This window comes from Aythya ferina (assembly GCF_964211825.1).
Source record: "Aythya ferina genome assembly, chromosome: 14".
Lineage (NCBI taxonomy): Eukaryota > Metazoa > Chordata > Aves > Anseriformes > Anatidae > Aythya > Aythya ferina.
The window spans coordinates 764,043-776,948 of record NC_140312.1 but is presented as its reverse complement, the minus strand read 5'-3'; the positions used below and the strand labels follow the sequence as shown (position 1 = coordinate 776,948).

Below are 12,906 nucleotides of genomic sequence, written 5' to 3'. Positions count from 1 at the left end.
AAGGGAAATATAATGCATTTAACATGTCAGATGTTTAACAGGCTCTTTCATGTGCAACCTCAGCTCATCACTAATAAAATACATTTTACTCTGCCGTTTTGTTCCCTGTGTGCTCCACGCTGTATTGAATTCAAGTTATAACATCTCATCATACTTTTTTTTTTTTTTTTTTTTAAAGCAGGAAATAGCCATGTGCAGCCTCCTTACAGCCTCCCAGAGCTCCAGCTGCCCTGCACCAGATGCTGCTACACAAGGACAGCAAGGAAGAGCAGAACCAAATGCACCAGGAGATGCTGCACAGACCTGTGTGACCAGCCTCTGTTCTAAGCAGCTCTCCAAATCCTCCCTCCTCATGAGGAACCTTTCCAGCTACCCGCAGGCCTCCTTCCTGCTCCGCTTGTGGCATGGGGACTGCCTGGTGCAGGACCGGGCTGCACCACCTGCGAGCAGAACCCGCGCACGCCCCGCAGCTCCGGCCTCCCTGCGGCGCTGCTCCTGCCCAGCGAGCTCTCCTCCCTCTCTCCCCAAAAAGCAGCTCCAACAGCACAGACGTGGCACTGCACTTTTCCTCCCACTGTCCTATTTGAAGCAAAAATGAGAAGTGTCGGGATTGACCAACTTAGGTGTTAAAAATCCTGTTCTCATCTTCAAAGAGCACCGAGGCAGGCCAGGCCGGGCACCACAGCGTGCCGCATCTCGGGGCCCTTGGCCACTGAAGCGCCAGCACCTCCAGGCACAACCAGGTCGCTGGCCTGGAGGCAGCCGCCTCAGGAGGCACCAGGCCCTGCACCGCCATGCCTCTGGGGCTGGGTTCGTGCTGAAGGCTGCGGAGACCGGCCTGTGATCCCACGGGATCCCTGCCCCATTTCCCCACGGGAGCTGCTTCCTGAAATGACAGCCGAGCTCTCTGGCTCGCAGCCGTTGCTTCAGACAAGCTTTTTTAGCAAGACACAAACTTCAGGAGGTTTGTCCTGTGCGGAATGAACATCGTTCATCACTTTTTGAGAATCACCAGTCACTAAAAGTTAATGCCTCTCAAAGCTTCTCAATTGCAAATTCCTTTCTAATCCAAAGTTAAAAACAACCTCTGAAATGCAAATAACCCAGCAACCTACACAAGATGATTTATGCCATGCCATCTTTTTCATGCAAATAAATTAAAAGAAGAAAATGTAATTTAGGGTGAACTGCATTGTATAATAAAATAAAAGAGTGACATTATTCTGCAAAACTCAGTGCAATGTTTTTTTTTTTACTATTGCTACTGGAGGTTTAACCTTCCTGAACACGCAGGAAAGATTTTGATTTATTTATTTTGATTTTCATTTTTATACAAATCATTTTACAGCTTTGGTCATGTCAGGAAAAGACACATTTTATTTTTTTTTTTTATGTTGGTGTCATTTCAAGGGAATGCTGGAAGTTTGACTCTCAATTAATGTTTGAAGCTGCACAAGAGAACTAAGAACCTTTTTTTAATAGTAAACCAACAGGGACACGGATCACTGCGCTGAACCCAGCGTAACACACACACACCAGGCAAGCTGGGAGTGCCCCGTGGAAGCAGCAGGCTTAGACATTTCTGATAAACACGGCCCTCAGACCTGCAGCCTCAGAAGAGGAAGGGCTTTCCTGTCCAGAAAGAACAGGAACTGAGGGGTGCTCAAAAAAGGTATGCCCCAAAGAAGTCAACAACAGATTTAAAAAAAAACATGATGTAACAGTCAGCGTTTTGTAACTCTATTCCAGCAGTGGCGATCACAAAGAGAAAGGTGACTTTTTTTTTCTGTGAGGATTGCCAGAGACTAAAATCTACAGTAAAGAAGACTGGGAGCCCAGGCAGGGCAGCACCACTGCAGCACCCCTCGGCGGGAGCAGCATCCCTCTGCTCAGGGAGCGGGCAGAGCCTGGCCCCTCCGATGGCTGCCTGTGCCTGACAGAACTGCACCTCCCCTCGTGTTACCTTATGGCTCATGTTAACATTTGGGTTCTTGTTCTGCTCTGTTAAACTTTATCAAATGGAGGGGAAGAATCTATTTTGATAAAATGAGTGGATACAATCATGCCAGATGGGGTAATTGTACTCTGTTCAACAAAACTCTCCAGCAACAGCACGCCCTTACGGCCAAGCTGGCTGCTGTGTCGTGCAGATCACTTCATACTGGAAGCTAAATGCGAGAGTACTTATAGATTTGTTTACTATTGCTGTGCAGCAAGTCAGGCAGGGTGCAGAAGTGCCCTGCTATAAATAACAGCAGCAAGGGGATGTCAGTTCCAGCACAGGGAGGAACGCTAAAGCTTTCTCAAAAGGATGACTTGCACAGTATATAAATCTGAGCCAAGTGATACCACTCTGAGTCCCATTAATAGCAAAGAGCTTGTCCTAAGCTGTCGGGCTGTCACAAGACACTTCCAGCTCAAGGACACCCTGTTAAGGCACCTGGCCACGCCAAACCAAGTCGGGAAAGAAAAGGCTGCCGCAAGCTAGGGCATTACAGACAGCTTGTGCTCAGTACCTGGAAGGATTTTGTGGTCTAACATCCACATAAATTGCTGCCAGCAGCTTATAAAATCCAGAGATTGATCTAAAAGACTCTTCAAATTATGTTTTAAATCACAAATTTCATCCAAGTAAAGACATGGGCCTTAACTTTATTTTTATTAATATTAATAGCAGTAAGAAAAACCTGCACTATTAAAAAGCAACAACTACTTACAAATGAACGGATCATTTCTAAACCAGGGTCATTTCCCCTGGTAATGATAAGACCCTGTCAGGTAATCATAATCCTTACAGAAAAATGCTTTGCCTTCACTGCTGTCCTCTAAGATAGTAAATCTGAGACAATCTGTCTGGTTCTTAAAATATAATTCCTCTTTGCCAGGATTGATCTTCTAAAATGGACTGGAGGACATGTCTTCTCGTTTCTTCTTTTTCTCTGCATTTTCATTGGCAAAGCTTCAAATCAGCTTAGGGTTGTTTTGTTCATCTCCCCGTATGCATGTTTTTGCAGGAAAGGGAAGTCTTCAAACAGAAAAATATCATAAGCATCAGCCAGGGACTGTAAAATCCCAAGCTCCAACTCAAATTCTGCCAAAGAGACAATGTGTGGCCTTGGGAAAAATCACCTCTCCTCCCTGCAGGCTCTCCATCTGCTTCTCGCTAATAAAATGGGATTATAAAACTGCCCCATCCCAAAGGGCAGGTAAAACTTTGAAGGTGAAAATTGTGTTACAAGCATGATACATTATTATAACACAGCAAAAAGCCTTTCAGGCCTCTTTTCTTCTATTCAGCGCAAAGCAGCCACATTTCAAAATGAAAGCTATGGACCGGCTTTTCCATTTGCACAGATTTCTTTCAGCAGGCGGCAGATTAAAGCTGAAAGAATAATCCATAGCAATTAATTTATTCAATGAATTTAGCCTCATTTTCTGTTCACAAAATGCCTGCAAGCCATCTACCATTTTTTTGTGGTTTAGTCATTATTCACAATTATTGCAATGTAACTCTTGGTCTGTAAATTACTCCTGAATAATTAGCTGAGCGTGTTTTATAAGCTATTTGGGTTAGTTTCAATTTAATACACAGGGCACATCATCTCTCCATCCTCTACTCCCCATTGAGAATAAAAAGTGCATTCAGTGAGCGCACCCAAAAACACCCTACTAGCTCTTAGACCTGCTTGTTCCTGCAACAGAAAATGGAGCCCCACTGCATGGTTCCCAGTAAACTGCTGTTTCCATTCCTTGGTGGGTCAGTCTCCCACTTCAGAAACATGCTTCCAGAGAAAAGGTGTATTTTGAGAAGCTGACCATGTTTCCTGTCTGTTGGTATTTTCCTATACTGGTTTGTACAAATAATTTCACAAACATTTCTACCACAATAGAGAACTACTGCAACATCTCCAAACACACACACACACAAAAAAAAAAAAAAAAAAAAAAAAAAAAAAAAAAAAAGAGGAATTCTTCAAGGTATTTTACTTAAAGGAACATCCATAAAGGTATTTTAACAAAACATGTATAGGATTACTGGTGGGTAAAGAGGATGCTGGCAAAGTCCATGCAAGTTACCATCAGCCAGGTTTAATATAGGTTCATAGACATTTTAGCATTTTAATGTGCTATTGGCTTAGCAAATAAATAAATTACAAAGTGCAGGAAAAGCTTCTGGAAAATACATTAAGGCAATTTGCAAATAATTGCAGTGAGCTGGGCTATTATAACTTTGACTTCAGAAGTATAAAATCTCCCAGAGATAATGATGATAATCATATTGAAAATAGTTGCCACCCTTTAATCTTCTAAGACAAAACAGAGATCGTTGGGAATTTGGGACCCTGTCACTCTAATTGAACATCTGACAGGAAAGTAATTAGAGTGGAAAGCAGAAAGGTCACCTGGTTGCCCGAGCAGAATTCATCAGCTTCCGCTTGCCATCACACGGGGCAGCTAGTTCATCTCTCACACAGGTTTCTCATTTAAATAGCTTCTTTGCCAATAAAAAGGCTGTCAGACAGACCGTTTCCAGAACGGCTTTGGATTTGAGTAACTCACTCTGGGCATGTAAAGATTCACCATCGATTACACAGGCAGCTCAGGAAAAATGGCACCAAAACATTGGGACAGAAGTCATTTGCTGACAACTCTGTTAAGATACAGGATCGCTTACTGGAGTTTCATCTTCCTAAAGACAACAGAATCACATCAAAAATCAGCTGTGCAAAGGAAGCTCCACCATTTCCACTATAAATATTTTTCTGCTGACCCCACCTGGCCTACCATCACTTTTTCAAAGTGCCGGCTGCTCTTATTGCCTGTTTACTTCCCTCGGTCCAGCCCACCAGGATGCTGCTAGTGCTGGGTCAGTGCAGGGATGTTTGCTCCTTGGCTGCCCAGCCACCTCTGAGCACATCTGGAGAATGAGCATTGCTTGGTGCATGGTCTCTGCACCACTGATGGCCTGCAGACAGGAAGAAAGTCCATGTGAAAGTGGCAACAAGGCTCCTCGACGGACAGAAAGGTGCTTTAAGGAAAGAGAAAAATGCATTCTGCTGCTGTTTTGTCACAGGAGGCTTTCACAGGAGGTTTAATAGAGTAGATCTCTTGGAATGCAGTGGAAACATCCCATTGATCCCGTCGGCTTCAAAACAAAAACAAAAATACACTAAATCCACTGTAACTTTTCAGTGCTTGTGTTTTGATGAAATGGTCAGAAAAGCTATCTATCAGTGTAAGACATGATACAGGCATGCAAAAAAATCAAAATGTCATAAAGATCATCTGTTTGGTTAATTCAGCACCATTATCAGACAGTTAAGCAGAAAAGTAAATACCAGCTGACAGTCACAGCAAATCTCATACACTTTAATTAGTGTGACGTATGGAGGCAATTTCATCCATGATGCCTATCTTTGGGAAATAATTTGATTTCTGTGTGTTTTGTTTTTGTTTGTTTGTTGTTGTTTTTTTTTTTTTTTAGTTGAAATGTCTGTATCTTATTATGTGTTGTCAACACAACCATATTTCAACCTAGCTAGTTAATAAGAATACTTCCTCTGGTTTTCATATATTCTTTATATATATACATATGTATATATATGTGTATATATATATATATATATATACACACACATACATAGATACCAAAATAAAACCTAGAGAAGCTCCTAAAGGGTGCTACAGGTTTTTCTTGTCTAATACATGAATCTAAATCCCCTACAGAGCAACAAAATATTGTCTGCCTCAGGACAGTTAATCTGAAGGTGGCAATTTGGCAAAGCTGGCTCTCATTTTACTTTAAATCCTTAGGAAAATGAGGGTCAGGTCCCAGGTGATGCTGTGTACCGGCATGTTAGCACTCTGTCCCCCCTGGGGCCATGGGGCACAGTGCTGTCCAAAGTAAACGAGCTGCTTTGTGTCAGAAGGGGCTGGAGGAGCTGTGCCAGGACACATGCCCCAGCTCTGCTCCCACCATGCCAACCCCACCATTGCTTCCCAGAACAGTCTTCAGAAAGTTGTTCTCAGCCACCTTGCAGATATTTAGCTGATGCTGTTTAACTTGGGGCTATCGCTCAAGGATAACAATAAGAAGGCCTCCCTGCATTTTCAGAGTTCTGGGTGAGATCTAAAAATGAATTACCTAGAAAAAAGTGCATCAGTGAGCTGGCTGTGTTCCTGTGAGAAGTGTAACAACTAAAAACCTAAGAACCTGAGAATTGAAGACATTCCTGAATTCCTGTCATTTCCACATAGTTAGGTTGGCTTTTTTTTTTTCTTTACATAAATGTGATCAAATGGTATCACTGGCATTTGAAAATTTACTTTTTCTTAGCATCACCACATTACTCTAAGCAATTCTGCATATGCCATCCTGAATGGTTCTTCCAATCCTTTACATTTGTAACCTTCAAACACTCATAAAAAGTTATACTTCCCCTTAAGTCATCATTTAGCCAGCCTATACATATTTAATTCTTTAATCTTTCCTCATAAATCCCATCCTAGCTTTAATCATTTTAGCTGCTCTTTGAATCATCTCCTTCTTCCCAGAACTGGCAGGAGGAGCAGAGCCCCAGTAGAGGATGACAAGAAACGTATATTGAGAGACAACTGCAATTGCTCTGCAACTTAATACCTGTAATCCATAATTATGTCGTACTTTCATTCAACTATCACTCTTAGAACTAGAATTTAACCTACCATTAAAATCTCTCTTGAAGGCTGTGTTTCCCATGTGATGCTGCTCCATTACATGGATTTGATGCATGTCCTCAACACTTCAGCTTCAGGAAACAGCAGTGATGCACCTCTCTCTCTCTTTGCACCTTAAAGGACAAGTAACTGATCTGCGTTTGTCTGTAGGTATTTCAAAGGCTTTCCTGTGAGAGTCAAGTCAAGAGGATACATTTTAATTTGGTACTACTTCCCCCCTACACACAAACACACACAAAAAAAGTGGTCTGACAGACCTCATCTGCTGCAGCTCATTGACAGTAAAGTCACTGTTCAAGTTTTTGGGTTTGGTTTTGTTTTTTTTCCCTTCGAACATCTACCAGCTTACGATTGCAATGGCCCAGCCAAAGTTTTAAAACACTGGTGTAGAAAGCAAAACAAGTCTTATGCTGCTCTAGAGGAAGGAAAGGATGCAGGTTTTGATAGACAAAGAGGTGGATAGATACAGCCATAAATATAATTACACTATGACACATTTCAGAAATTTTCATTCTGTTCTCCCTTTTGGAATAACAAATACAATTTTGAAAACTTGAGTTAATTACAATACAGGACCAAATCCATTTATTTAGACTATTCATACGGATGACTTATTCTTCAGCAGATGTGTTGTTAACTATGCAGTACAGCTCAAGTGAGGCTATTAAAATCCTATACCACTATGAAAAATTAGCCAGAATGGAGCAAAAAAGCTGCTCAATGTTATTACTTAATTCATATTATTGATAAAGCTCGCTGTTATGTGTGATCAAATACAGTATCTAATAGAAGTATTGTATGGTGTGGGAAAAGAAAGGAAAAGGAAAGAGAAAGAGGAGACGGGAAGGGAGGGGAGAAGGAGAAGGTGAAGACAGGAAAGACAGAAAATAGAATTTATGATTGTCCTTTTTAGCTCTATTTTATGTTCTTTTTGTTTGTTTTTGTTTTGTTGTTGTTGTTGTTTTTGTTCATTTGTTTGTTTTGTTTTTAATAAATGAGGAAGATGTTATGCTAGGTCATCAGGAAAGCCACTAAACTTTGCATATGAAACTAAAATAGAGCTGATAAATGTTCCTCTCAAAGTCAGCTTATCTGACAAGACCTAAGCCAAATAAATAAATAAATAAATAGAACTTGAAAATGAAATGCAAAAGCTGATAAGCTGCAAGAAAAAAAAAATAAAAGGTCAGGAAATAATTTGTCTAAAAGAACACATGATCAGAAGAAACAGGTTTTTATTTATTTATTACTATCTCTGTTTTTAAAACCAGGAAATTAGGAAGGACAGTCTTTATCAATCAAGACCTTGATGAATCACAGTGAGTCAGACATGCCACGTGTAGTCCAGTACTTATTAAAACTTCTGTTAATACATTAACGTAAATGTAGCAACAGCAGCAGGGCCACTTCTGATTTTGCAGCACATTCAAAAGTCAAGAGATTAATAACACTTTCAAGGAAGGTACCAACCAGAGTGAGGTGTGAGGTGGTCGCATCGTGGAGGCACTGCTCAAAGGAAACTGCTGGGGGGGTGCAGATGGTTTTCAGAAAGGTGTGGAGAACTTGCCACAGGGTAATGATCAAGTCAAAACTGCGATGAACGAGACTTCCTGCAATGTACATTGATCTGTAAGCGATCATTAAACCTGTAAACAACGCGCTGTCGCAAGTGATATTACTACTAAGATGCTCTTCTTTTTATCTTGTGCTTGCCAGAACAATTTTACCTATGGCAATAAGCTGTAACAGGCAGTTGTTCCTCACTTGCAAGGTCATTGTTCAAATCGGAGGAATAATGCCTACCACAGCACTTTCAGCACAGATCCTGGAGGACCAAAAGGCTCCATCTAAATAATTCAGTACAGTTAAAAAATCACCAGCACCTATCAAGAGCATATTAAAAGCATTCCCACTCAGTGTTCTGCTGCAGACATTTTTCTGGTTTCTAAGCCTTCACAGGATTAATTATTGCATACATCTACTGAAGACAAAACCCCACCTATCACTTCACTGGAGTGCCTACACAAACACAGAGCCCTTCCTGCCAGCCCAGGTGCACGTCTTACCTAGTGCTCAGCAGAGGTGGGTTCATCTCACCACCGGTGAGTACTCCTCAGAACCTCGAGTTCAGCACACCTGCCCATTCTCTTCCTTGAAAGGAGCTGGAGAAGCCCTGAGAGGTAACACAGGATCGAGCTGATTGCCTATGACATGTCCAGCCCAGGCAGGCTGGGACTGAGCCATCCCCCAGCCACATCAGGGGTTAATGGACCCGTCCTGGGCTCAACTGCCATGAGCAAGAGAACAAGAGTTTGTCCTGCGCCTCTCATGCAGATTTAATTTTCCCTTTTGCCTCATGTTAAAAAATAGCAGATGTGATTAGGCAAAATTAAAGAGAATTTACCTAATGTCTCTTCCTGTATCCCGTTAATCTTTTATACCAACACTACTGGAAAATTAATTTTTTTAATAAAGTGATGGTAAGATCTTATGAAGTGATAACTCTTATATGAATTGCTATTGTCTGTAGCAGAGAACTTTGACAAAAGCAAAATACACAGGGTGAATAACATTGATTTTACAAACATGCAATTCATCAAATGACACAAATCAGCCCAATGACATGAAAATACATCTGGAGACTTCATAATGTCACCTTACACTCCTGATAGGATTTGGCAGATACTGTGTGAAAAGCATTGCTTTGAGCTGCTTTAAGCTGCACAGAATGCTATTATAGCATAAAACTATTCTATTGCCTTAATACGAGTTATTTTCTCATCTCTTTGGGGTTTTCTTTCCTTCTAATTTTACAACTGTTAAACTACTGACATGCTTTCTACCATTCCAGTCAAAACGGCATCCCATTCTCAAATCAAAGCACATCTTTTTTTATACACTGAGGGAGTATGTGGAAGATTTCCCTGTTCATTCACATCCCGTGAAAGGCGGGAAGGAAAATACAGTGAAGCAAACTTTCAGTATTTGGCTGTCTTTGATCAGGAGATTCTGAGCATGGGACTTATCTTCTGCTTCATCTTCAACCCTTTCTCAGTCTTACCTTCAATCACACCTCCTGCATGGGATCACCTTCTCTCAGGTCGGGCTCATAGGAGTGAGATGGGCTTTTAGTATCACCAATCCATGTATCTTCTGAGTACTCACACTCCTGCTGAAACCACCAGCTCTTCAGAACCTTCCAACATTTTGCCATAGTACTTGATACACTCAGGGTCTTATCAGATAAGCACAGAAAAGGGCCCAGGTATTCTTGTGTTCTTCTGCTGTGGCTTTTGCTGACTTCAGAGGAAGAGGGCATGAGCTGCAGCAGTATGCAGCACAAACCATCCAGAGACTTCTGTCTTCAGGGCTTTACTCATGATTTAACAAAGCACAATTGAAAAGGCTTTTGAATAAATACAAAATGATCATTTACATTGTAAATAATGCATTGGTTTCTCATGCAAAACTGTTCTGACAGAGGACATTGATGCAACCAAACACCACGTTAAGTGATTCAACAAATAGCAAAATTTCTGGAATACTCTTGGGGTTCTGTATTTTTCTGTTTTTTTGGTTTTGTTTGTTTTGTTTGGTTTTGGTCAGTTGGTTTACTTGTATGTTTGTTCTCTTCTCCTTTTGTATTATCTATTGATTGCTATTTTGCTAGTCGGCAGCAGCTTCTCCATATTCCTTGGTGTTTTAATGCCCACAGGATACATTTCCATACTACCCCAAGTGTACTGATGACATGTAATCTTCTACCCTGAATACTCCAACTGCTATTAGACAGGTATATAAGTAACTGCAGAATTGTGGCATTTAATTTCTTCTCTTTTCTCTCCTACCCTTTACATATTTATCACATCACAAGATACAGTCCAGGTACTGAGCCTTTTCACAATACACATAAGCCATGCACTTGCAAAGGCCAAGGACCAGTTGTGCCACAGAGGAAGTGGTTTTGCAGCAAAACAAGACTCAGGGAGCATCCCAAAATGCAGCAACATCTGAGCTCAGTGTGAAGCAGCAAAATACAAGTCATTAGGTAAAAATGATCCCGAATATTATCAGTTATCATGCTGGACTAAACTCATCCACTTCTTTTTCTGCACTTTTGGAGCAGTACAGTGAACAAAAACCTGATCTTGGCACCAGGCAGATGTGGATATTCACAGCTCCACCAAGGTCCCTCCGCCTTCTGCTGGCACACACAAAGCATACCTTGCCCTGTTTCCAATACATTGAAAGGCTCTTCATGTACATATGATGTTCTCTAAGACAAGCTGCACTTTGGTTTCAATAGAAAAAAGAATTATTAAAAATATTCCAGTTCAGATCATGAAAAAAAAAATAATAATCTAGGTTTTACTTTTGCACTTTTATTCAGTTTTGTTGTGCGGAAAGACATCAATATTTTTAATAGCTTGACCTGTTTTTCATCATTAGTATCAAACTTGATCCACAGCAAATGAAGTCAAATGAAAGAAATTTACACTAATTTCTGATTTGCTTAACAGTGCGTTTAGCTCACCCCAAATGCCATCAGCCTAATTTTCCTAATGATACTTTTTCTGCAGATTGCTTTAAAATAATGAGGAGCTGAAATAAAATTCTTCCCATGAAGAGAAAAATTAGTATAAGTAGAGATTTAATTGTGCATGCTAATTGTTTTAGCAATGCACTTAATGTCAAAGCTACTGTTAGTTGATAAAATAAAATTAGATGATAAAATCTAAAAATTTGGAAAAGGGTGGAAAAGGGAATCAGTGAAAGAAAACTTGCAAAACTTCTCAAGAATTATCATCAAGCATATTCTCTGTGCTCTAAACTAAGTGAAACTAAACTAGGTCTGGATTTTTCTGTTTACATGGTGTTTCTTCCTACTTACGTTGCTCTGGAAGAAAATGTAACTTCATATGATATGAATTCTAAATAGTAACCTTTGAGATAATTAAACAAATTTTCCAATAAACAGCAAAAAACTTAATTAGGTAAACACCAAATCATGCTATTTGGGCCTCAGTTTCTCAAGAAGCCAGCAGAAGAGCCCACGGCCGTTCCCTAACCCCCCCAGCCCAGCACTGGGAGGACAAACACACCTGGGAAGGATGCGACTGACAGTGCCGTGCCTCTGGCATTCAGCTCTGCTGACACAGGACCAGGCGTTCAGCTTCCCATGTGCGATTTCCTCCTCGATCATCAGTAGCAGAAATGTTCAAAAGCAGATGCTAACACGTCCCTAATAACACGCCTCTTTCTGCAGAGGCACATCTGCCATGCCAAAACCTTCCCAGCATTGTGCACAAGCGCCTCGGGCTGCCTGCTTTTCCATGAGCCGTGCCGTGCAGCCAGCCAAGCGCAGCTGTTCCAGCTGTGGAAAATGTTCTTTGTAGGGCAGGTTCCTTGGTCCACGTCTTTGGTGGCCCTCTGCTATTCTCATTTCTTGGCTTGAGCCTGCTCCCCTACTTAATGCTTCAACACACACTACTAGCGCACCGGATGATAAGAGTTGCTTGAGCCTTGACAGATAACTTGCCTTCAGCTACACGTTTATCCCACCTGCTACGTGAAGCAGAAGAGATGCTTTTGGCATGTTGCAAGGCAAATAAGCAACCAGCATGGATCCTATGTGTATCTTCTAAGTTTAATACAACTTGATGTTAGGCTGAACTGGGTTAATAGAAAACTAAAAATAGATGCTCCTGTTATCAGAATTGCTCACTAATTCTGACACAAGCCAACATTTGTTTTTATTAGTAACTCACAGAAGTAATTTATCTAAATGAAGTTGCAGCACAAGATTAGTATTTTGCAGCTGGGCCCACTGCTTTCACTGTTTTGAATGTACAGCTTTCAAAGCCAACTAAAGAAACACCAAATGTGTTCTGAACTTTGCTGCTATCTGTTGCCAAACCTGTGTCAAGCACTGTCAGAGCAGCAGGGCCTGCCATCATCCTCCAGGCAGAGGAGGAAGGACAAGCAGCACCCTGGCCCTCTTTAACCTTTTGTGCCCAGATACACCACATCAAACACCTCCCTACTGAAAAAATCCCCCAGGGAAGACAGGACATCTTCCCAACGCCATTATCCAGCAGCTGCATTTTGATCTTCAGTTCAAGAAAACACTAAATACAGAGAGATACGAAAACCCCAGGCAGACGAAGGGCCGTTCACATGCCAGCAGCG

The 12,906-nt window shown here is 41.3% G+C and overlaps 1 long non-coding RNA gene across 8 annotated transcripts in view; it reads right to left on the bottom strand.

The window, feature by feature from the left end:
• LOC311444547 overlaps window positions 1-12,906 on the bottom strand; it is a 72,225-nt gene that overhangs the window by 2,450 nt on the left and 56,869 nt on the right. For 6 of the 8 annotated variants that reach the window (XR_014697938.1, XR_014697940.1, XR_014697942.1 and 3 more), the window contains 6 exons: window positions 9,779-11,008; window positions 8,784-8,890; window positions 8,188-8,327; window positions 6,706-6,884; window positions 4,786-4,966; window positions 4,404-4,690 (listed from right to left, as the gene is read on the bottom strand). This is a non-coding gene — a long non-coding RNA (uncharacterized lncRNA). Of the gene's footprint in view, window positions 1-4,403; window positions 4,691-4,776; window positions 4,967-6,705; window positions 6,885-8,187; window positions 8,328-8,783; window positions 8,891-9,778; window positions 11,009-12,906 lie in introns of all 8 variants that reach the window. The other 2 variants (XR_014697939.1, XR_014697941.1) reach the window with 2 other exon arrangements.